Source organism: Ailuropoda melanoleuca, chromosome 3, assembly GCF_002007445.2.
Source record: "Ailuropoda melanoleuca isolate Jingjing chromosome 3, ASM200744v2, whole genome shotgun sequence".
Lineage (NCBI taxonomy): Eukaryota > Metazoa > Chordata > Mammalia > Carnivora > Ursidae > Ailuropoda > Ailuropoda melanoleuca.
The window spans coordinates 75987021-76000162 of record NC_048220.1 but is presented as its reverse complement, the minus strand read 5'-3'; positions in this window follow the sequence as shown (position 1 = coordinate 76000162).

Genomic DNA, 13142 nt, shown 5'->3' with positions numbered 1-13142 from the left:
AAATTATGTGTAAAATACTAAATATCAAAAAGAAATGTTTACCAAAAAATCATGTAAAATACAAATGTGTGTTGTCCAGAAAATCAGTATTTTTTTTTTCAGATGGTGCCAGATAACTAAAATACCTCTATGTATTTGGGGCTATATTCTAGATAGGATACTTACTAATGTTTGCAAGTTCAGATCGTTTATATGGAACTTGGTGACATGAGTTGACTTTTTAATGCCCCATTGAGCTATAGGAAGAAGAACTCTAGCTGTTAGTTTTTAACCAAAGCCGCCTTAAACTTGGTGAACATGCATTCATTTTTGGAATGTCCCCTTTGATATGCGGATATCTTACTTGGCTAACTAAAATTTTGTACCTCAATTCAATCTGATAATAGACATAGACTTAGCCAACTTATAATATTTGTTTAATAAAAAAAATTACCGTGGGACTCTCATAGTTTTACAGTAAGTGAAATGATGAAAATGTAGTAACATGTGAGACAATGTGATTTAAAGTTTAGTCTTTTGCAATGTAGAGACAAACAAGTTGTAAGTTTCATGTGTATTTCCCTTCCCCAGAATTATGTGTGATTTACAATTCATAAAAATTGTTTTAAGGGAGAATAAGAATGCCTACGATGTGATCTCCATGTCTCCCTGGGATAGTTATAGGAGTACTGTACATTTTACTTACTAGGGCTGTATAGCAAGAAGGTACTTAGAAATCTCATCTCTCCTTGAAGCTGAAGGAATAATGTATGTGCATAAAACAGTATTTACTACAGTGCTAGGAGGTATATAAATATTACCGCTAGGATGGCTGATTAGGTTGTCTCAGTGCGCTTTCTGTGCTTCTATGTATTTGTGTTTGTTGTTGTTTTTTACTTGCTTTATTTGGCTTTTGATTCCATCTATTTTGGAGGCTTTCCATAATATGACCACTGTGCACTCAAGGTTACCTGAGTGATATGAAAGAGTTAATGTGATTGCTTCCATGTTTAAATTACTTCCAGAAAATAACTTCAGCTTTGGAGAGACTAAACCCAGCTTTGGAGACACCAGAACCCAAGATAAAGTTTTGAAGTCTTAAAAAGTAATGGGCAATAGGATATGACCTTGATAAAAATGAACAAGGAAGATTTTCCAGCTCCAGTTCCCCTCACAGTGTCCTATTACTCTAGTTTGAAATGATAACTATTATAGAACTCATTCACCGTGAATGAAAGAATTATCCCCTATTAAAATGTAAATGCCCCGGAAAAGACAGTACAAGAATCGATCAATCATTTATACCTTAATAAGAAGTAGTCACTCAAACTCTCCAACATTATAGTTACCTGAAATTGAACATTGATAGGATGGAGGTGAGACATAGGCACTTTGGGAATCAGAAGTAGGGAGGAGGAAGAATAAAAGGAAAACAAGAGTGCTGAGAATAAGGGCACTATTTACAATGTTAAAAAGAGTTTGACTCACCAATGACAAACACTTATTGGAGGTAGTTTCTGAGCTCAAGAATAGAGGCCTTTGTAAAGCCTTCCAGTGGCACACGTGTATAAGGGCAAAATATTTATTCTCTTTGTTCTCTTCCTTGCCTAGAGGACTGCCATTCATGATGAAGGGTGCTGACATACCACTCCAATATGGATAGGGATTTGTATTTATTCAGTCAGTTTAGGTATAGTTGATTTAAGAACACAAATATAGGGGCGCCTGGGTGGTGCAGTCGTTAAGCGTCTGCCTTCAGCTCAGGGCGTGATCCCAGCATTCTGGGATCGAGCCCCACATCAGGCTCCTCCACTAGGAGCCTGCTTCTCCCTCTCCCACTCCCCCTGCTTGTGTTTCCTCTCTTGCTGGCTGTCTCTATCTCTGTCAAATTAATAAATAAAATCTTAAAAAAAAAAACCCACAAATATAAACACATGTATTCTGCAATTACCAGAATAACACAGGAAACAATAAATAAAAATGGTCTTCACTTTTAAAAATTGTTCTGTATATGATTTACATAGAAAGATTTTTTTTAGGGGCGCCTGGGTGGCTCAGTTGTTAAGCGTCTGCTTTTGGCTCAGGTCATGATCCCAGGGTGCTGGGATCAAGTCCCACATCAGGCTCCCTGCTCAGCGGGAAGCCTGCTTCTCCCTCTCCCACTCCCGCTGCTTGTGTTCCCTCGCTGTCTCTCTCTCTCTGTCAAATAAATAAATAAAATCTTTTTTTAAAAATGAATATTTTTTAGATCATGTAAAATGTCTATGATTAACAACTGTCTAATCTAAACATAACTTTTTGGAAAAAAAACTTTGATTTAGTTAGGCAAAATACCTTCCAATTCTTTTGCATTGATACTCTTTCTTGTGCAAATTGAATAAGATAATGTGCTTTGCACAGCAATTAATATAGTTCATTAATCTTTCATTGTCATCTTCATCACCAGCTTTGGGTATGAGTGTGTGTGTGTGTGTGTGTGTGTATTTGCCCAGTTAAATATGAGAGAGTCACACATGAGCAAATAAGTAGTTGTCTGGTTTCATGGCTAATTCTTGAAATTGAGGAATTATCTCTCCTCTTTCAGATTTTCTGTTTAAAGGCAGACAAAGATGGTTATATTTTGTTTATTAAGTAGATATATATACATATTAAGTAGATATATATATTAAGTAGATAAATAATATATAATACATGGTATATAATATGTGATACATAGGATCACATATATGTTATATTATTATATGTGAATTTATATAATATATATTTTACCTGAACACATATATTATTGAATTGACACTAGCTGTAATAAATTACAATAAAATGAGTAGGTGTTGTATGTGAATAGTTTAATTGTTAAGAAATCTCTCTTAGGTCTGAGTCTTCAGTAACATGAATTTGATGTTATAATAATAAAGTTCATAATAAAATCATCTAATGATTTCATTTGAGGGAATTCAATTTGTTTTCATCCACAGTTTAAAAAATTTATAGTATGACTATCAGGACCACAATGTATATATAATCTTTGGCTTCTGTATCTGAACATTCAGGAATAAGATCTTATCTCTGTTATTAAGGCTATTTTCAAATACATTTTCAGATTAAATATAATCATTTATTAACAACTAAGCAATATTCTTAAAGATATTTTTATGTTATGATATTTTGACTAGCCATTTAGTTACATTTTATATTACATTTACATTGCATGTTCTTTTTGACTTTTTGTTTTATTTTTTATTTATTTAGCTTATCTTTAGGGTAAGAGTATAAGAAAAAAATATGGGGCGCCTGGGTGGCACAGCAGTTAAGCGTCTTCCTTCAGCTCAGGGCGTGATCCCGGCGTTATGGGATTGAGCCCCACATCAGGCTCCTCTGCTGTGAGCCTGCTTCCTTCCTCTCCCACTCCCCCTGCTTGTGTTCCCTTTCTCGCTGGCTGTCTCTCTGTCAAATAAATAAATAAAATCTTTAAAAAAACAAAAGTATAAAATAAATGTATTATAAGGCTTGTGGATAAATTAATTATATTTATCTGTTGGTGAAATATCACTTATTATGCTCATGTTATATTTTCAGTAAGGAAGTAAATTTAAAAAAATTATTGGTTAGCTCTATAATGTCTGACCCAATTTAAACTGAGAACATAGAAAAAGTAATATGTTAACTTTGAGTCCATATTCTTTTGTTTCTATTTTAAATTTGTCATCTGTTGTTTTATACATTTACTCAAGAACACAAACAATATCATGAATTTACACTTTTTATTAAAGGTGATATTTCATTTCACTGTGAATCTGAAGGATTTCAGTATAAGAAGTTCTTACTGATGTAATTTGGAGCTTTAATCTTCAGCAAAAATTGTAATTTTATTCATTACTAAAAAGAAAAAAAAATTAAAAGAAAACCTAAAGACAAATCACAACTGTCCACATTTTACAGTATTTTTCTCTTTTCAAGAGTCAGCATCAAAACTGTAAATTGCTTTTGAATACTTCTGTACCAGATGTCAGCCATCTTGCTTATCACTGAACAAGCCACATTTGAACTAAACAGCTCAGTATCACATTGAGGGATGTGGTTGCTGATTGAACACAGGTGTAATGGTTGATATACTGTCACACAGTCTGACGTTAACCTAAGATCTCTGTTGAAATAGTTATTACTGATGGCACGAAATGTAATTGCTAATTTTCTGCATGAGTGGTTACATATTTTCTCTAAATCTTAAGAGTTATTCATCCTTTTCCCACTGCCCATTCCTCAGAGTTTAAGGCAGATGTGTCAGGGGTCCATGGACCAGTAATTGAACCTGTCACTTGCAATCTACTGATTTCATTCTTCAGAAATGTGACTACTGCTTTATTCACTCCCCTGCTTATTTTTCTCTAGGTATCAAATGTCTTACTTGAACCTAAGCTAACCAATATTCATTGTTTACCTTTAAGAGCCTCTTTGGTCACTGAACAAAGGAATTGTGGGTGATTCAAATCTGATTACTTTTTAGTATTTCTGGTTTTAGATGCCTGGCTTTCAAATGAATTGGTTCTTTATATGCCTAATTATAATAAATCAAGCAACTGTATTGTGGGCATAGAAAGTGTGGAGGTATAGTAGAGAAAGGGGTGGGAAACTAGGGTAGATTTGCTAATCCTGTGTGAATGAATAGCTTCTTAGAATGACTTAGCATAATTCAGGCTGCTGATACACCTTTTCCAGAATTTTACTGAGTACTAGTGCTTAGTGCCTGATGATCAGCCAGTGCCTAGTGGTTTTGACATAAATATGCTGTAATAAATTCAGTTCCAATAAATTTTCATTTTGGCTTCTACTAAAACAATTCAGTTAAGTCATGGTTCACAGTAAAATAAAAGAAGAGATAACATCTGCCAAATTTCTGCTTAAAGAATTTTCCATAGAGATTATTTGATGCCACAAAGGAGAAATGGCATGTCTTAAGTTATATTCCATTTTAGCTTTTCAAAGTCGCATATTTATTAGATATCTAAGTTAAAAACTATAATTAATTTGCATAGACTTGAGTTTTCTTTAAATGCAATTTATGAGTCATTTTGACCTGGCCTCCAATTGTCCATTTTAGGTTATAGTAACAAGGGAGGCACAATGGACGGGTAAACTTCGAAAAAGGATGGGCATTAAGGAACTGTGTCTGAGGGATGGAATTTGGTTAAAATTGAAATTGAGAAGTCAAAATCATGAACATGTGGAAAAGTTAAGTCACAGAACAACAAAATTGAAATTGAGAAGTCAAAATCATGAACATGTGGAAAAGGTAAGTCACAAACAAGGAATAGGGATGAAATACAGTTTTGGGGGGAAATGCTGCCCTGACCCAGTTTTTTTGACCCTGGCTAGAGACTAATAAATTCCCTTTCTTGAGCAACTAAGTCCACACTCCAGCCACTTCACTTATCAGACTCATACTTCGGGACCACTGTGTCTCAACCATAATCACCCTCAAGGCCAAGTATCAGACAAGGAGGGAAAGTCCCTTCTGAATTCCCATTCAAACTAGCCATTCCACAGGGACCCTGCCAAAACCCACGAATCCCACCCAATTTGCCATACATAAGCTGCCCCCTACAGCTCCAGCTTGCTCTTACTCTGTCCTTAGGTGCAACCTTCTGTGTGTGCTACCTGGCAGCCACCTTGATTTTGGAGCTTTACCTTTCATCTATTTCAATGTCTTTGTGTTGTGTCCTGTCATCAAAAGAATCTTTAAATCTTATAAACTAAGATATGAGAGATAGTAGATATTAAAGGTCAAGATGTCAAGAATCCGTCAGTTAAAATAAGAGCAAAGAAAATAGTTTCCAAAGTTTGATTTCAAGTGGAGAGTTACAGACTTACTTAGGTGGGCCATGCCATGAGGCCTTATTTCTATGCCTAGTAAAGTAACCCATGATTCCCACTGCAAAAAATTTTTCTCTCTCAATTTAGGAACTGCCACCATAATCTACTCATTTGCTAAAGGCAAAAATGGGTATTGTTTCTTTTTCTTAAAAGCATACTTAATATACAATATACTGGGCATATATAAAGTGTACAGTTTGACAGGTTTTCACGTATGAATATACCTTCAAAACCATCATCCCAACCAAGATAATAAACACATACATCACTCAGAAGTCTCTTCACTGCCCTTCATAATCTTTCTCTCCCGCCCCTTCCCAATCATCTCTCCCAACTCTCATCCCTGTCTCAGGGCAACCACTGATCTGCTTTTGTCACTACCAATTGCTTTGCATTTTCTAGAATTTTATGTAGGTGTAATCATGTATAAGCTCTTCTATGCCAGATTTTCACACAGCATTATTTTAAAATTCACTCTAGACTATTTAGAGATCTCCTAAGACTAAACACTGACCTAAGCAAAAGATGAGTAGGCTGATTACTGTTCCTGGAGCAAACAGAAACATAAAAGCATCAAATAAGAACTCAGAAATAGTAGTTGAAGGAATGTCCTAACATTTAGTTTATTCCAGAATGCTGTTCATGTGGATAATACATGGGGAGATTGTAGCCCTGTGTCTAAATTTTCTGATCAATGTTTGTACTTTCCTACCCTTTACTATCCAGTTGAGAATTTCTGTGATAAGCTATGGAAAAGCCAAGTATTAAGAACTGGAAGACCCTCCTCTATACCCTTTCACTGTTTTACTCATTCTTATGCAAGATATGCAAGATATGCGTATCATTTACTCATTCTTATGCCTAGATATGCTACTAGCTGAAGATAAATTAAAGAAATACCCTTTTGCTATGTAATAGAGGTTCTCAAGATATTTTTTCCTGCTTTTTTCAGAATGTTAATTAGGCTGCAAAGTGAGTTTTTCTCTAAAACTGTATCTTTGCTAACTTTGTATCACACACTCTTAATATTCATTATGTGATTAGTCAACATCCTCACGTGGCCAGGTGATGCTATTCCAGGACAAAGCATGGCACTGATTAGGCATCATAAGATCTTTTTTTCCCACTCTCATAAAAGATTTAAATGATAGTAATGATCTGCTTACATTATTTTGGAGCCCTGATTTGAATTACTATTCTGACTAAACTATTTAAAGCAACAGTAAATATTCTAATTATGTTAAATTTGTTTTATTAAAGTGATAGGAGTTTCTAGAATATTCTTCTGGTCCTTATATTCTATAAAGCACCTTGTTTGTTCTGAGCACCCCTAGATATTCCTGATTGTAGCAGTGCCATATTTTATATGGATTTCAAAACTTGTATGAAGAGAAAGGAGGGAAAAATATCACTATTGTTTATTTTATTATTATAAATTATTATTTTCTTGATCACAATGATGATGGGAAGCAAACAACTATCCTTGGATATCACTTCTTATTCTGTATTTATAAATGTAAATATTAGTCGGTCTTGAATATACGTGTACACATACATAAAAATGTAAATTTCTCAATGTAAATTCAGAATTCATCATTACTTGTAGTTGCTTCAATCAATATTGTTGTCTTTCTATTTGTAATTTAACAAACACACTAGTCAGATATTACAAAATGGGTGGTTTTCTTGAATTACCATTGGTTTTAATTTATATAATTTTTGTATGTTCAAAACTTACACAATAATATATGCTGTTTACAGCAATTCCAAACAGTGCAGTTGTAGATGAAGAAAAATATTTCTCCCTCCCTCATTAATTTTCCCAGCCATAAAGTTTAAACAATGCTTTAAAGAATATGATTTTTCTTTGTTTCTTTTTCTAGTGTTTTTATGAATGTACCGGTTAATTTAGCTTGCTTTCTTCCTCTCTTTAATTCTTCATAAAAATTGAGATTACTATGCTACTTTTCTTCAATACTCCATCATGGATAACTTTTTTTTTAAAGATTGTATTTATTTATTAATTTATTTGTTTATGTATTTGAGAGAGAGAGCTCAAGCGGGGGCGGGGGAGGGCAGAGGGAGAGAGAGAAGCGGGGAGGTGGGGCTCCATCCCAGGACACCGGGACCAGGGCCTGAGCCAAGGGCGATGCTTAACCAACTGAGCCACCCAGGTGCACCTATCATGGATAACTTTGTAAGTCAGTATGTACAAATCTCACTTTTCTTTATTTCACATAGTTCAGGAATCATGATTTAGTCAATCATTTCTTTCTTTATGGACTTTCAGGATGTTGTTAGTATTTTACTTGTGCAAATAATGTTGCAACAAACTGACTTGTGAAAGAAATTACGTAGTTAAAATATTACAAAAATGTATTATGATCTTTTGAATTACACTTTTGCTGTTGTTCTCAGACATCTTAGACTTTCTGAAGTCTAATATAAAAAATAAAAGCAACTCTAGCACTGTGAAGTCTCTCAAAATAAGTTATAATTACATAGAACTAAAATAACTTCATCAGGAATACACACCACTTTTAAACAGTCATCCTTTTTGCATGACTTTTGCTGAGAAAAAATGAAAGCCAGAAAGGATAAAAAGTTTTTTAAGCCACTGGTATTAGAAATATAAAATATCACATAAATTATTTGGCAGGTCTCTTCGATTATAGAAATAAATCCTGCAGAAGAAGAAGTTTTATCCAGGACAGCTTTAAATATCTCTGGAAAATTAAATTCCTGTAGAATATTATTTTACAGTCGAATTGTTCGCTTTATTAGTATTTCATGTATCAGTCATCTGGATGTTGCTGTAAAGGTATTTTTTAGATGCAATTAACATTTAAATCAGTAGACTTTGAGTAAAACAGATTATCTTCCATAATGTGGGTGGGCTTTATCCAATCATTTGAAGGCTGTAAGAGAAAAACAGACTGAGGTTCTCTGAGGAATTGGGAATTCTATATCATATCTCTTTCGTGCACTATATATGACTGTATTCACAAATGATGTTTAAGTATAACGGGTTTTCTTGTGTACCTTCAACTTCATTAAAATAAATATAATGAATTTTATTCCTTAAAGTATTTAATGACAACATGTAAATTGAATTTACTGTATCATATGAGATTTCACTTTACAGACTATAAGAAAGTTTAACCTCAAAATACTGACATGTAAATGCTATATCTAATTTTTTTTGTTAAAAAAAAAACTACTGTTTTAATTGAAAGTAGTTAGATCCTAAAAATTATATATGTGGCAAGCCATCATTATCACCTTGAGTTCAACAGTTATTTATATTTAAGTATGTATCAATTGTTTATTTTACAGTAGGGTCAGTTAGAAAATTTCACACAAGCCAAGTTGCTAGCTGTCTCTTAATATTTGGTACAGTTTAGGGTCATTATTATAAAATGAGAACAATTTTAAATAGCAATAATTTTGTACCCAGCTTTTAACTATCATTAAATAAGGAGTGATAAATTTAATTGATATCATGGCAAGTAAGTGACCACCTATATTATTCAGAAGTGTTCCCTCTACCATCTCATGTTATATATATATACACACACACACACATACACACACACGTACATATATACACATCCTATATATATGGACATCTGTATATCCATATATACATACTGCTGGTAACTATTCTATTTGAATACTTACATAACTCAAAGGTAAAATAAGGCTAATATTCTTTCTGTTTAAGTGATTTTTTTTTCTAAATTTACAGTCCAATGGTACTGAAAGTGATACCTTCTAAAAGTGATAATTCACACTATATCATTGGATTGATTAACAATAAACTGTCATTGTTCCATTCCTAGAAATATTGAGAATATGGCAAATTTCAGCCTCCTTTCTTTGCCCAGAACATTAATTCAAAGTTATGAGAAGATACATAATCAACAGACTAACATTATAGAAAGCATCAAGTTTCTGGGTCATTGATGGACCCTGGACATTCCTGTGGGAAATTTCTTTGTGGTTCATTCATAAGAGCCAAAGATAAAATCAGGGGACACAGTCCCTGGCTTCTAACCAGAAGCCTTTCTGTATGTGCTAAATCCCAGATGAGATGTCCAGCAGTTGGTCTGCCTTGAATGTGGCTTTTCTAATACTGTCTTAAATGCCTGCAAGGCACAATCTCACTGTCAGTGCCCCAAACCAGTCCTGGCATATAGGAAACATCTAGTCTTAACTAGTGTAAAGGAATAAAAGACAGGAAAGACGGAGGGGAAAAAAGGATGGAAACAAGGGAGGAGCAAAAAGGGAGGAAGGTAGGAGAGAACAAAAAGGACAAAGGCAGGAAGGATGAGAACCGTCAGACCAGTCTGTTAGATTTACTCGTGGAGTTTCTGACTGGTCTTTTGTCATCTTTCAGTCTGTCTCCTCTCATACCTCAACTGCTGAACTATGAAAAATATTTCCATAGTTAAGGTAGTACTTTCAGCAACAGAGAACAAATTAATCCTGTAACACTTATCTGATTTTTAAAGAAGTTTAGTTGGAGGTAAGAAGAGAGGATAATAACCAAATCAGTTTCACTCACCTCACTATATATTTTGATTTAAAAAGTGATTTTTATCTATTCAGTTCTTTTACATGCCTACACTCATTTTTTTTTCACATTTCTTTATGATCTCAGATAGGACATTTGTTTTAGTTAATATTCCTGAGATTTTCAAAGTCCTGCATTTACTGGATCTTAGACAAGAATAAAGCAGAAAGCTAAGGATCCAATCTCCATGCTTGAGACCTGTAGTCTCAAACTTAAGTTACGCAGACGGCTCCGGGTACCCTAGTCCATCTCCATAATTTTCCACTGATGCCAAGAGCAAAGTATTTGTCTGAAACCAGCAGAACCTCCTCAACAAAAAAGGCAGAGTAGTCGTAGGCAGCTACTCTGGGATCCGCACTATACAGCATGTTTTATCTTGGCCTCCCTGCCAAATTCCATCCTTTTCGAATTTTCTAATAAAAAATTATTTCACTGTATTTCCAAAGAGAAGATCTGTAGTCACAGATCTTTAGTGCTTTAAGAAACCGTGGGGATTATCTGCTGCATTGTTTTACAAGTCAAGTGCTGTGAAAAACTTTATTATCTGGTATTGTTAAATTATATGAGTTACAAACATAATTGCCAGACAATATCATAAGTGAGTGAGTCTGGACAAATACTATCATCAGGTTGCTGAGAACTCTTGGTGGACATGAAAGTTTATTCTCCTTATTTTCTGTATTCTCTTGCTAAAACAAGTGGTTAATATTCAGCCCTATGTGATTGTTGTCATGCTAGATTTGGACTCAATATTGCTAGTCAACATTTTTTTAAAAGAAAATGAATATTTTAAATGTGTGTGGAATGTCCTAAATCTCAAATATCAGCAAATATGTAATTAAAAAGCACATCTCTGAGGCAGATGCAACCAACTGATTATCACTTTATGAGCTCTATTTATTAAGTGCCCAACCAAATAATGATCCCATGATTAAATATGCTTTGGAAATTTTAGCATAAATAATGTAAAAATAATTTCTTTGCTCCAAGACTTCTGACTTTATAATATTGAAATGGAATTGTGAATCCTTTAAGATAATAAAGTATGTGTAAGAATTCAGGAGGCTAACATTTGTGAGCCCATTTTAGAGTCACCAAGCTTCGCTTAACATTTATTGTTTGTCTACTCTAGTAAAATCATTCATATTTTTCAATTTGACGGACATAGTTTAAAAAGTTTCTGAGGAGCTTGCAGGCAAATAGGAGGAACATATTGTCTAATAGGAGACTTTTAATATAATGTAACAAATGTAAGAAAAGAGGTGTGTACTCTAAGAAAACAACATTATTTTCTGGAACCTAGCTACCTGCTTATAAGTATCAATCTATAAGTACCTAGTGGCCTAATGTTATTGAACATTCAACTAATAAAAAGAATTCTCCATATTTTGTTTTCAAGCTCATCAAGTATTATTTTCATGAAGTTTCTTTTCCAACAGAGATAGACAACCAGATAAACCAGTTTACTTAGCAGTTATGATTCTGATTGTAAATTAGTAATTGGCTAAATTGGTTTTGAACATTAGTCCCTTGTGACACTGATAGCATGTTAGCATACTCAATTCTAATCAAATCTGTAATAATGGCAAATTTAAATTTATAGGGCAATTCTGGGAACCAAAGCCTAAATGACTAATAATTGACAAGTAAATTACACTTTATAGGAAGCTACCAGTCCAGCTAGACAGCCAGCAATATCCAGATTTTTTAGAACTCCTTGCATCAGACACTTTTGAAATAGATTTTAAAGCAAAGTACTAGGGGGACACCCGGGTGGCTCAGTCAGTTAAGCATCTGCCTTTGGCTCAGGTCATGATCCCAGGACCCTGGAATCTAGTCCCACAATGGGCTCCTTGCTCAGCAGGGAGCCTGCTTCTCCCTCTCCCTGCTCTGCCTGCCACTTCCCCTTCTTGTTCTCTCCCTCTCTCTCCCTCTGACAAATAAATAAATAAAATCTTTTTTTTTTTAAAGATTTTATTTATTTATTCGACAGAGATAGAGACAGCCAGCGAGAGAGAGAACACAAGCAGGGAGTGGGAGAGGAAGAAGCAGGCTCATAGTGGAGGAGCCTGATGTGGGGCTCGATTCCCATAACGCTGGGATCACGCCCTGAGCCGAAGGCAGACGCTTAACCGCTGTGCCACCCAGGCGCCCCAATAAATAAAATCTTTAAAAAAATAAATAAAGCAAGGTACTAGGAAAAAGTACAAATAGGAGTTTAGGATATTATAAATGCACAGTATTTATCGTATCAGCATATATGAAAATTCATAAATTCTTAGAAGATTTGTAATAATAACACGTTGGAACTTTCAAATAACAAATTTAAAATGATTGTGTAGTGAAAAAAAAACGTTTTGTTTTACTGAACATTTAAGCAATTGTTGTTATGCAAGACTAAGATATCCTCAGCAGCAATAAAAAAAGAAAAATATTTTGCAGAAAATGCATATTGGTTTTCCAGTTTGGTTGTATGAAAATGGAAATAATTATATTTATATATTTATATAATTATATTAGTATAGTATATTTATATTATAATATATGATTTATAATTTATATAAATGCCAAATTTCTTTCAAACATCTTTCCTAGTAAAAATTTCGGAAGTATTACAAGTGCTTTTAAATATTATGACTGAATTACTAATAATTTTAAATATTATGACTGAACATATTTTTGCACTAAGAGGTTTACTGTGATTAATATAGAGAAA